General features: G+C 35.9%; 1 protein-coding gene across 1 annotated transcript in view; it reads right to left on the reverse strand.

Annotated features, from left to right (window-relative positions):
- Positions 1–12299, reverse strand: part of LOC117034927 (zinc finger protein 345) — a 97250-nt gene that overhangs the window by 6617 nt on the left and 78334 nt on the right. The gene's annotated exons all lie outside the window — the stretch shown is intronic.

A 12299-nucleotide genomic window follows, 5' to 3' on the forward strand; every position in this document is an offset into this window, starting at 1 on the left:
TTGGTCTGAAGTAGGGGCATATAAACTTAGTGAGCTAAAACCTATGAAGCTTGACACTAACTCTGGGTGGCTAGTAGCAGAACTGAACTGCAGTACACCAGCTGGGGTTGAAACAGAATACCACTCCACGTGCATGTATTAAAAGACTTAATAGTGTTAAGATGGCAATACTCCCCAAAGCAATCTACAGATTCAATGCAATCACTATCAAAATTTCAATGCCCTTTTTGGAGAAATTGAAAGCAAATCTTCAAATTCATATGAAGAGGGCCGCTTCCAACATTGAAAAAGAAAAACAAAGTAGGAAGACTCACCTCCTGATTTCACAATTTACTATCAAAAAGCTACAGTAATCAAAACAGTACGACACTGGCATAAGGCTATACAGACCAATGGAATAGCATATAGAGTTGAGAAATAAACCCAAACATCAAAGACCAATTGATTTTTGACAAGGATGACAATGAGGAAAGAAAAGGCTCTTCAACAAGTGGTGCTGGGATAACTGGATAAACACATGCAAAAGAATGAAGTAGGACCCACTATCTCACTTAGTATTAAAAAATTAACTCAAAGTGGATCAACCACCTAAATATATAAGAGCTAAACTATAAAACTCAAGAAATCATAGGAATTTGTAAATCTTCATGACCTTGGAATCGGCAAAGGATCCTTTGCTTTGACACTGAAAGTGCAAGCAACAACAAAAAAATACTTGTATTTTAATTCACCAAAGTTAAAAGTTTTGTGCTTCAAATGAGTGAGTGCAGGGTGTTTTTATGGAGAAATGAATAAGTTTTGAAATTAGAGAGACGTGGTTGCACATTTTGAATACAGGTTAAATACCACTGAATTCACACTAAATACTACTGAATTACATACCTTAAAATTGTTAATTGTATGTTATGTGAATTTCACCTAAATAAAAATAAACTGAAGAAGAGAAAGAAAAGAAGCCAAAGGAAACTCAAAGATGTTCAGTTTCATTATTAATCGAGATATTTTAAATTAAAACCACGATGAGGTATCATCATACATATATGAGATAGATAAAGAGTTATCTAACATTCCAAATGTTAACAAAGATGTGTAGCAGCAGGCAAACATACACTGTTGGAAGTAGAAACTCAAACAACCACTTTAAAAGATTTTGGTATTAACTAGGTAATATGCATATTCCCTAGGACTCAGCAATTCCACTCCTAGGAAAGACGTAAGTTAGAATGTTCATAGCAATGGTTTTTATTAAGAGCAAAAAGCTGAAAACCCCAATATCCACAAGAATATATATGGAGTAAACTGTGATATTGTCATACAGTTTATGAAATATTAGGTTGGTGCAAAAGTAATTGCGGTTTTTGCAATTTTTTTTTTTAACCTTTTACACCACAATTACTTTTACACTAATCTAATAACACACAAAGGTGAAAATAAACAAGATACATCTAAACTATTCAATATTAATTTTAAAAACAATGAACAAAAATTAACAAAAGAACACATACAATATGGTTTAATTTACATAAACTTTCAAAGCAGTCAAAATTACAAAACATTCTTTAGGATATCATACAGAGTTGGTAAAACAAATTTTTATAACAGCAGACAAACTAGTTTTACAAAAATCTGTTTAATGGTTACACCTCAGTTAGGAGTGAAAAAGCCCTCTGCCTGTTTGGGCAGGGAGAGGGCTTTGAAGTAATAGCAATGTATTCTTTAAACCGCATGATGGTTAAATGAGTATTATTATTTAAGCTAGAATATATTTTTATACATGCCTGAATGTACAAAATATTTTTTTAAAACCTTCAAATTTTAAAAAAGAAACAGAACATTCCTTAATTTATCTGATGAAACTTGTATAGCCATGATACCAAATAAGAAAAGTACTACACAAGAAAGAATAATTTCAGGTTAATCTAATTTATAAACATACATATAAAAATCGGAAACAAAATTCTATCAAACTGAATACAATAAGTAATGAAAAAGAAAACACTATAACTAAGTTGATTTTATTTAAGGAATACAATATCACACTAACATTAGAAAATCTATTAATGTAATTATATCAACAGATTAAAGAGAAAAACAATTATCTCTAATTGACAGAGAATATTTGATAAAATTCAACATCCAATCATTAAGAAGAAAAATCTTTTAACAACATGTGAGTAAAAGAAAATTTCCTTATACTGAATAGTACCTACAAAATACAGAAAAGAACATACCAAGTGATGAAATAGTAAGTGTGTGTCCTTAAAGGTTGTGGCAAGTAAAATACATAAGCACTGGAAAGCAAGAAACAAAACTGATATTTGCAGTTTTTATGATTGCCTACAAGGAAAAAAGTCCAAGAGATTCTCTAACAGAGTGTTAGATTTAGTGAGAGATCTTGCAGAACTCCCAGAAATAAACCAGAAAACAAAAACCAACTGCCATCTCTGCATACCAGCAAAATTAGAAAAATACATTTTATTTACAAATAGCATAATGCAAAGTACTTAGAAATGTATATGTGGATGGAATTCTAAAAGTGGACTAAGATATTAAACACCTAAATAAATGGAAATGCATTTTTTAATAAAAGAAGCATCAACTTTATAAAGATATCAATTCTCCCCAGAGTGATCTATATATTTAATGTAATTGTAACCAAATTCACAAGTTTTTCATGGGTCTTGACAAGATGATTCTTTAACTTATACAGAAGACTAAGGGAACAAAACACTTCTTAAATATAAGCTGGAGGAACTCTACCATATGTCAATACATTATAAAACAATAGTCATTAATTGAGGCATTGGCACAGGGATATAAAAAATAGATCTATGGCACAGAAGACAGAGAGGAATATACTCTCACACATGTAGAAACTTATGATCTGACAATCTGGGCACTGCAACAGTGAAAAAAAGATGGAATCTTCAAGAAAAAGGTGCTAAAATAATCAAATATTCATTAAAAAATTATATCGAGCTCACCTTGTATATAAGTTAAGATTAACTTTAAGATTCTTAGAAGACTATATGCTAGTTATCAATTTATTGCCATTAAGCTCCAAATTCACCCTTTATTACCTACTCTGTGAAAGTGGATCTAAGCTACTGAAATATTTTTTCCTTTGCAGTACAATGTTAAGATTTGTCAGTAGAGGATGTTAGCCATTGCGGGAGGAAGTATTCCCTTCTGGTTCTGGTGTGCTTGCTTGTCAGGCTTCTCCAGCACCCAGGTCCACGTCCTGCAGTTTCCCCAGTGCCCAGATCCTGCAAGTTGGGTGGCTTCACCAGCCTCCCCCAGTGCAAGCAGCTTCTCCAGCTCCTGGCTCTTAAGATGGCCAGCAGCATCCAACAGCCAGCAACTTCTGCTGGCAGTTTTGTAGCAAGTGCTTCTGGTAAGAACCCTCACCCTACCCTAAAGATCAGATTTCTGGCAAATTCCAGAGGGGAGATTTCCAGCAGGTTCCACTGGCGCAGCACCATGGACAGGACAGGACCTTGGTGAGGCAAGCAAGGCTCCTAGGACACGAAATCTGAGCACTCACTCTCAGGTGCCAACCCTGCACTTGTATGACCGTGAGAATGACGGTCCCCTTAAGAATGAGGCACCTAGGTGCAAAATTTGAGGCACTCACTCTCATAGCTCTGAAAGTGTACAGTAGACACCTGAGAGTGAATACTACCTTGAATTTTGCACCCTGGGCACCATACTTGCCTCATCTTAGTCCCAGCTCTACTCCACAGCAACTATTCTTGTCATTCAGTGAACCACCACTGTGCCCTCTGCAACAAGGCCTACCTCTCAGCCCTGGGCTTCTTTGGGTATCTCAAACATTACTAGTGGCTGCTTTTTATATCTGCTATTCCTGTGATCTTTAGCATTCTCTTTACTTCTTTCTAGCCAGTCTGTACTCCAATCCCATTATAGTTAGTAATTCTTTATATTGACCTTTCCCAGTTCAAATTACTACTGTATGTGCTTTGTGTCTCTTGATTGGATCCTGATTGCAACAAAATTGGTACCTGAAGTGGTCCCAGGAGATAAAGCATGTAAAGATGGGATTTCAGAATTAGTTTGATCATGCCTTTTAGCCATCCCTTAAATCTTTGTTGCACTAAGCTGTTCTATTCTTTTCCAAATTATGTATTAATCCCTTGGGCTTGACTAGTGAAGAGCTCCTTGCCAAAAGAATTTGGGATGCTAAAAGTCCATGGCATGCAGTTGGATCACAGTCAAGCTGTGGTTGATTGTGATGTAATGTGTATGCATTGGGAGCTAAGGAGTTGTTCTATTTAACGATTATGGCAGTAATGATCACTTACAAGGACTGTGGTGTGGGATGGATTCATGTGAGCTCACTCAAGTGCTTACAAAGAGAACTTGACAAGACCCGGTCTGTTCACTCAGCCCAAGTCACAGTTTTGAGAACCAGAGCACTTCCATGAAAATCCTAAAGAATCTCTATTTCTTGAAGTCATTAGGCTGATATTGCTGAAAAATCAAACAAAAATTGTGCAGGTTGTTGACTTATGATAACAGTTGAATTCACAGTCTTGCCATGTTTTCATGTGAAAGTCAGAGGGCTGATTGGTAAAGAATATCTTTAAATATGGAATTAGTTGGGACCCAGATGCCAATGACAATCTTGAACCCTCAGGTCGTTCTGGGCCTCTCTGATCAATGGAAGTAATTTATAATCCACTGTCTGAGAGACTACATCTCTTCCAGATTACAGAAGGCTAAAAAGAGACATGATAACTAAACTCAGTGTGTGTACCCTGGACAGTGCATGGGTGAGAGAGGGTTCGGATGGAATGAACTGCTGCAAAGAACATTACTGGGGGTGAAAATTTTTGAATATGGACTGTTAGATAACAGTATTTCATAATTTTTAAAATTTCTTATTTTAATAATTGCACTGTTTTGATTACATAAGAGAATATTCTTGTTATTAGAAAATAACTGGGGGTGGCCTGGTGGCTCAGGTGGCTGGAGCGCCATGCTTCTAACGCCGAGGTCACTGGTTCGATACCCACATGGGCCAGTGAGCTGCACCCTCTATAGTTAAGATTATGAACAATGGGTCTCCCTAGAGCTGGGCTGCCGTGAGCAGCCGGAAGTTGTTGTGAGCTGCCATGGGCTGCCGCGGGCTGCTGTGTGCTGCCGTGGGCTACTGTGTGCTACCGTGTGCAGCCTGAGTGACCGGCAGCCATCGTGAGAGGCTGGCAGGCGGCAAGAGCTGCCGAGAGCTGCTGTGAGCAACTGACCAGCGACCAACTGCCTCAGCCGGGGGAGCGCAAGTCTCATAATACCACTAGCATGGGCCAGGGAGCTGTGTCCTACACAGCTAGACTGAGAAACAATGGCTTGAACCCAAGTTGGAGTGGGGGAAGAACGGAAGAAAAGGGGGGAAAAAAGAAAATAACACACTGAAGTGTTTAAGGGTAAAGGGGCAAATATATACAACTTATTCTAAAATATGTGTATTATGTATGTGGGGTGCAAGTGGACACACACATACAGAGAGACAGAGAATACTTGCAAGTGCATGTAGGAATGATAATGCAAAGGGGGCAAAAATGTAAGCAATTGGGGAATCTGAGTAAAGAATACACAAGAATACTTTATATTATTCTTGTACTTTTTCTGCAAGTTTGAAATTTAATAAAAACTTAAAAGTTACCCAAAACAAAACAAGGCATATTCCTAAATAATTGCCATGTTCCTATGAAACTAAATAGAAATATAAAATACCTAGAAATGAAGTGAAAGGAAAGTTTTATATATAGACACAGTAAATTACCCCAGAAAAAGAAAAATTAATAACATTAATCTCTAATAACATTAGACTTGAGAGTTAAAAGAAATAAAAGAAGGGTCGGCCGGTTAGTTCAGTTGGTTAGAGCGCAGTGCTCTTAACAAGGCTGCCGCTTTGATCCCCACATGGGCCACTGTGAGATGGGCCCTCCACAACTAGACTGAAACAACTACTTGACTTGGAGCTGATGGGTCCTGGAAAAACACACTTAAAATAAATAAAAGTTTAAAAAAGAAAAAAAGAAATGAAAGGACTCTACAAGAACTGACTTCATCAGAAAGAGCAATACAAGAATAATGAGTCTACCAAAAGGAGAAGAGAGGGAGAAGGGAACTGAAAGCCTATTCAAACCAAGAGTCAATGAGAACCTTACAAATCGATGGGAAGGACTGGATCCTCAAATCCAAAAAGCAAACAGAATACCTACTTATCTCAATCCTACAAGGCCTTCTCCAAAGCACATTATATTAAAACTGTCAAAACTTAATGAGAAAAAGAATTCTTAAGGCAGCCAGAGAAAAGATGGTAACCTATAAAGGAAATCCCATTAGATTCTGCAGCAGAAACTCTACAAACTAGGAGGGAGTGGAATCAAATATTCAGACTATTGAAAGAGAGAAATTACCACCCAAGAATAATACATCCAGAAAAGTTATCCTTTAAATATGAAGGATATACAGAAGTTGAGGGGATTTTCTAGACATACAGAAGCTGAGGGAATTTTCCAGACATACAGAAGCTGAGGGGATTTTCCACAAGGCCTGCATTACATGAAATATCAAATGAGGTTATCCTACCTGAAACAAAAAGACAAAAGCATACATAACTATGAGTAAGATGACTAACAGACAGACAGAAGCAGGAAATTGCAACCCTTTTTCAGACTAGGGCACCATACACTTAAATACAACATAAAGGTAAAAGGAGGTAAAAACATTGAGAGAGAGAGAGAGAGAGAGAGAGAGAGAGAGAGAGAGAGAGAGAGAGAGAGAGAGAGAGAGAGAAAGGACAATAGCTACTGCAACTAAAAAAAGAACTCTCAGCATAAATAGGGATAATTTATGACAACAAAAACATAAAAGGGGAGGGGATAAAGGTCTAGAGTGGCAAAAGGGAATCAAGATAAGATGCATACAGAAGGAAAAGAATTATTAAATATATAAAATTTTCCTTTACATAAACTTAATGGGAACCACACACACATACACAAAACCCAGAACTGAGAAACATAACATAAAAAAAGAGGAAATAGAGGTAAAAATCATAGAATACCACCAAACTAAAATAACAGAGAGAAACACAAAGGCAAAGAAACGATGGAGACACTGAGCTACGAGAAAACAAAAGATAAATGGCCATAGGAGATCCTCCTATATCAATAATCACTCCAAATATAAATGGACTGAACTCACCAATACAAAGGACACAGAGTAGCAGATTGGATCAAAACACAAAACTCAACTATATGCTGTCTTTAAGAGACACAACTCAGCTGCAAGGACAAATACAGACTCAAAGTGAAAGGGTGGAAAATGATACTCCAAGCAAATGACATCCAGAGAAAAGCGGGCGTAGCTATACTTACATGTGATGAAACAGAGTTCCAGATAAAAAAGGTAACAAGAGACAAAAACGGACATTTCATAATGATAAATGGGAAACTATCAAGAAGAAGGCATAACGCTTAATATAATACACCCAATCAGGGAACACCAAAATATATACAGCAACTATTAACAGAAGTAAAGGAAGAAACTGTTAGTTAAAACACAATTATAGTACAGAACCTAAATACCCATTAACAGGTATGGATGTCATTCAAACAGAAAATCATTAAGGAAATATCAGCCTTAAATGACACATTAGAACAAATGGACATAATCGACATTTACAGGGCCTTTCATCCCAAAACACCATATTACACATTCTTCTGCAGTGCACATGGAACATTCTCAAGGATAGACCATATGGTGGGACACAAAAGTAGCCTCAGCAAATTTAAGAAGATTGAAATCAAACCAGGCATATTCTGACCACAATGCTTTGAAATTGGAAATCTGCAGGGGAAAAAAAAGAAAAAGAAAAAAGCAGGAGAAACCATGAATATGTGGTGGACATTAAACAACATACTACTAAAGAATGACTAGGTCAAAGAAAAAATAAAAGTAGAGATCAAAAGATACATAGAAATAAATAAGAATGAAAATACAACATATCAAAACTTTTGAAATACAGCCAAAGAGGGAAGTTTATATCATTACAAGCCTATCTCAAGAAACAAGAAAAATCCCAAATAAAAACCTAACATTACATTTTAAAGAACTAGAAAAAGAAGCAATGAAGCCCAAGGTCAGCTGAAGGAAGGAATTAATACAAACTAGAGCAGAATTAAATGAAATAAAGAAAAAGACAATAGAAAAAAATTAATGCCGAAAAAGAAGTGGTTCTTTGAAAAGATAAATAAAATTGACAAACACCTGGCTAAATTCACTAAAAAAAAAGGAGAAAAGACATAGATAAAATCAGAAATGAAAGAGAAGTTATGACGGATACCACGGAAATACAAAAGATCACACAAGAATACTATGAAATACTATGATCAGGAACAAGACCAAATTCAATAACCTAGAAAAAATGAACAAGTTCTTACAAACATATAACCTTCCTAGATTGAATCACGAAGAACTGGAAAATCTCAACAGACTGATCAATAGTAAGGAAATTGAAACAATCATCGAAAATCTCCCAAAAGCAAAAGCTCAGGACCAGATGGCTTCACTAATGAATTCTACCAAAAACTCAAAGAGGATTTAATACCGGTCTTCATCAAACTCTTCCAAAAAAATTGAAGAGGCAATACTTCTTAACTCACTTTATGAGGCTAACATTACCCTGATACCAAAACTGGTAAGGATAACACAAAAAAGAAAACTACAGACCAATATCTCTGACGAATACAGATGCAAAAATCCTAAACAATATACTAGCAAATTGAATACAACAATACATTAAAAAGATTATACATCATAATCAAGGGGCACAAGGATGGTTCAACACATACAAATGGATTGATGTGATACACCACATAAACAAAATAAAGGATAAAAATCATGTGGTATCAATAGATGTAGAAAATCATTTGACAAGCTACAGCATCCATTTATGATTAAGACACTTAAATGGGTATAGAAGGAAAGTACCTCAACATAATGAAGGCCATATATGACAAACCATCAGCTCATATCAGACTTAATGGTGAAATACTGAATACTTTTCCTCTATGATCAGGAACAAGACAAGGGTGTCCTCTCTCACCACTGTTATTCAACATACTATTGGAAGTTGTAGCCAGAGCAATCAGGCAAGAGAAAGAAATAAAAGGCATCCAAATAGGAAATAAAGAAGTCAAATTGTCAATTTTTGCAGATGATATGATTCTTTACATAGAAAACCCTAAAGACTACACCAAAAAAACTATTGAAAACAATAAACAAACACAGTAAAATTGCAGGATACAAAACCAATATACAAAAATCCATTGCATTCCTATATATTGACAATGAAGTTTCAGAAAAATAAACAAAAAAAAACAGTTCCTTTCGCAATTGCAACAAAAAAATAAAATACCTAGGAATGAACTTAACAAAGGATATGAAGGACATATACAATGAAAACTACAAGACACTATTAAAAGAAATTGAAGAAGACAAAAGGAAATGGAAATATATTCCATATTCATGGATTGGAAGAGTCAGCATAGTTAAAATTACCATATTACCCAAAGCAATATACAGATTTAATGCAATCCCCATCAAAATCCCAATGGCATTTTTTAAAGAAATAGAACAAAAAAATTATCAGATTTGTACGAAATCACAAAAGACCCTGAATAGCGACAGCAATCCTGTGAAAAAAAGAACAAGCTCAGCGGTATCACATTCCCTAAGTTCAAATTATACTACAAAGGACAATAATCAATACAGCATGAAATTGGTAGACAAACAGATATACAGACCAATGGAACAAAATTGAGAACCCAGAAATAAATCCACATATATATGGGCAAATAATTTTCAACAAGGGAGCCAAAAACAAACAATGGAGAAAAGGAAGCCTCGTCAATAAATGGTCCCGAGAAAATTGGAAATCTACAAAAGAATGAAACTAGACTGCTACCTGTCACCATATACCAAAATTAACTCAAAATGGATCAAAGACCTAAATATAAGACCTGACGCAATAGATTGCATAGAAGAAAACATAGGTACTAAACTTACAGACCTTGGTCTTACAGAGGACTTTATGAATTTGACCTCAAAAGCATGGGAAGTAAAAGCAAAAATAAAGGAATGGGACTATATCAAACTAAAAAGCTTCTGCACAGCAAAAGAAACCATCAACCAAAGAGGCAACCAACCAAATGGGAGAAGATATTTGCAAACAGCATCTCCGAAAGGGCTAATATCCAAAATATATAAAAAACTTGTACAACAACAACAACAAAACGATCCAATTAAACAATAGGCAAAGCACCTGAACAGACAGTTCTCCAAGCAGACAAACGGCCAGCAGATATATGAAAAAATGCTCAAATTCACTAGCTATTAGGGAAATGCAAACCAAAACAGCAATGAGAGGGGCCGGCCTGGTGGCTCAGGTGGTTGGAGCTTCGTGCTCCTAACTCCGAAGGCTGCCGGCTCGATTCCCACATGGGCCAGTGGGCTCTCAACCACAAGGTTGCCAGTTCGATTCCTCGACTCCCGCAAGGGATGTTGGGCTGCGCCCCCTGCAACTAGCAACTGGCAACTGGACCTGGAGCTGAGCTGCGCCCTCCACAACTAAGACTGAAAGGACGACTTGAAGCTGAATGGCACCCTCCACAACTAAAATTGAAAAGACAACAACTTGACTTGGAAAAAAAATGTCCTGGAAGTACACACTGTTCCCCAATAAAGTCCTGTTCCCCTTCCCCAATAAAAATCTTAAAAAAAAAAAATACAACCCACAGCAATGAGATATCACCTCACACCTGTCAGAATGGCTATTATAAACAAGACAAGTAATAACCAGTGTTGGAGAGGTTGTGGGGGGAAAGGAACTGTCATACACTGCTGATGAGAATGTAAATTCGTACCGCCACTATGGAAAACAGTATGGAGGTTCCTCAAAAAATCAATAGAATTACCATATGACCAGCAATCCCTCTTCTAGGTATCTACGCCCAAAATTTGAAAACATTTATCCATAAAGATATATGTACCCCTATGTTTACTGCAGCATTAGTCATGGTGGCCAAGACATGGAAACAACAGAAAGGTCCTTCAATATGTAGACGATTGGATAAAAAAGATGTGGTACATATGTACAATGGAATATTACTCAGCCATCAGAAAAGATGAAATACTGCCATTTGCAACAACATGGATGGGTCTTGAGATTATCATGGTAAGCGAAATAAGTCAAGAAAAGTTGAGAACCTTATGATTTCATGACTATACGGGATATAAAACTGAAAGCAACAAACGAAAAAGACTAACAAACAAACAGAAACTCATAGACATAGACAACAGTTTAGTGGTTACCAGAGGGAAAGGGAGGACGGAAAGAGGTAGAAAAGGATAAAGGGGGATCAAATATATGGTGATGGAAGGAGATTTGACTTTGGGTGGCGAACAAATGGTGTAATATGCAGATGATGTATTATAGAATTGCACACATGAAACCTACATAATTTTATGTCATCCCAGTAAGTTTAATTAAAAATTTGCACAGTCTTTTTAGAAAACAGTTTGGCATTGTCTAATAAAACTGAAAATGTACAAACCCTAGCCCTCAGCAATTTAATCAACTTTAGTATAGATACTAAAGAAACACAAGCACATGTGTACCAAAATATGTTCACAAAATGTTCACAGTCATATTGCTTGTGTTAGCTAATACTACTATCACACAATGGGATAGTATATATACAGCAATGGAAAAAAATGAACTGTAGTTACAGGAAACATGAAGCTCACAAAATTTTTTTATGAAAAAACACAAAAGAATGTCTATTCATACAAAGATTAAAAACTAAAATTAAACCTAGATGGTTTTAGAATTCATACGTAGGTATTAAGTTCTAATGAAAGGCAAAGAGATAATCACAGTGATTATCACCAGAGGAGTACAACTGTTTGTGATTGTGGAGGTGTACATCGGGGCTTCTTTAGAGATGGTTATATTCTATTTAACCTGGTTATTCCTTATATGGGTCTTTACAACTATTTGTTAAACTGCACAAATGAGTATTATATGTCATTTCTGTATCTAATTTGAAAGAAAAAAAAAAGCCATAGGCAAATAAATATGCACCTCTAAAAATGTTTCAAATACTAACCCTATGGGAAAATACTTAAATATAATTTATGTGAAAATGTAGGCTACAATAAGGTAAATACAGAATGAATTCAATTTTTTAATCATATTTTATATTTGTACA

The sequence above is a fragment of the Rhinolophus ferrumequinum genome, chromosome 15, assembly GCF_004115265.2.
Source record: "Rhinolophus ferrumequinum isolate MPI-CBG mRhiFer1 chromosome 15, mRhiFer1_v1.p, whole genome shotgun sequence".
In the NCBI taxonomy this organism is placed as follows: Eukaryota; Metazoa; Chordata; class Mammalia; order Chiroptera; family Rhinolophidae; genus Rhinolophus; species Rhinolophus ferrumequinum.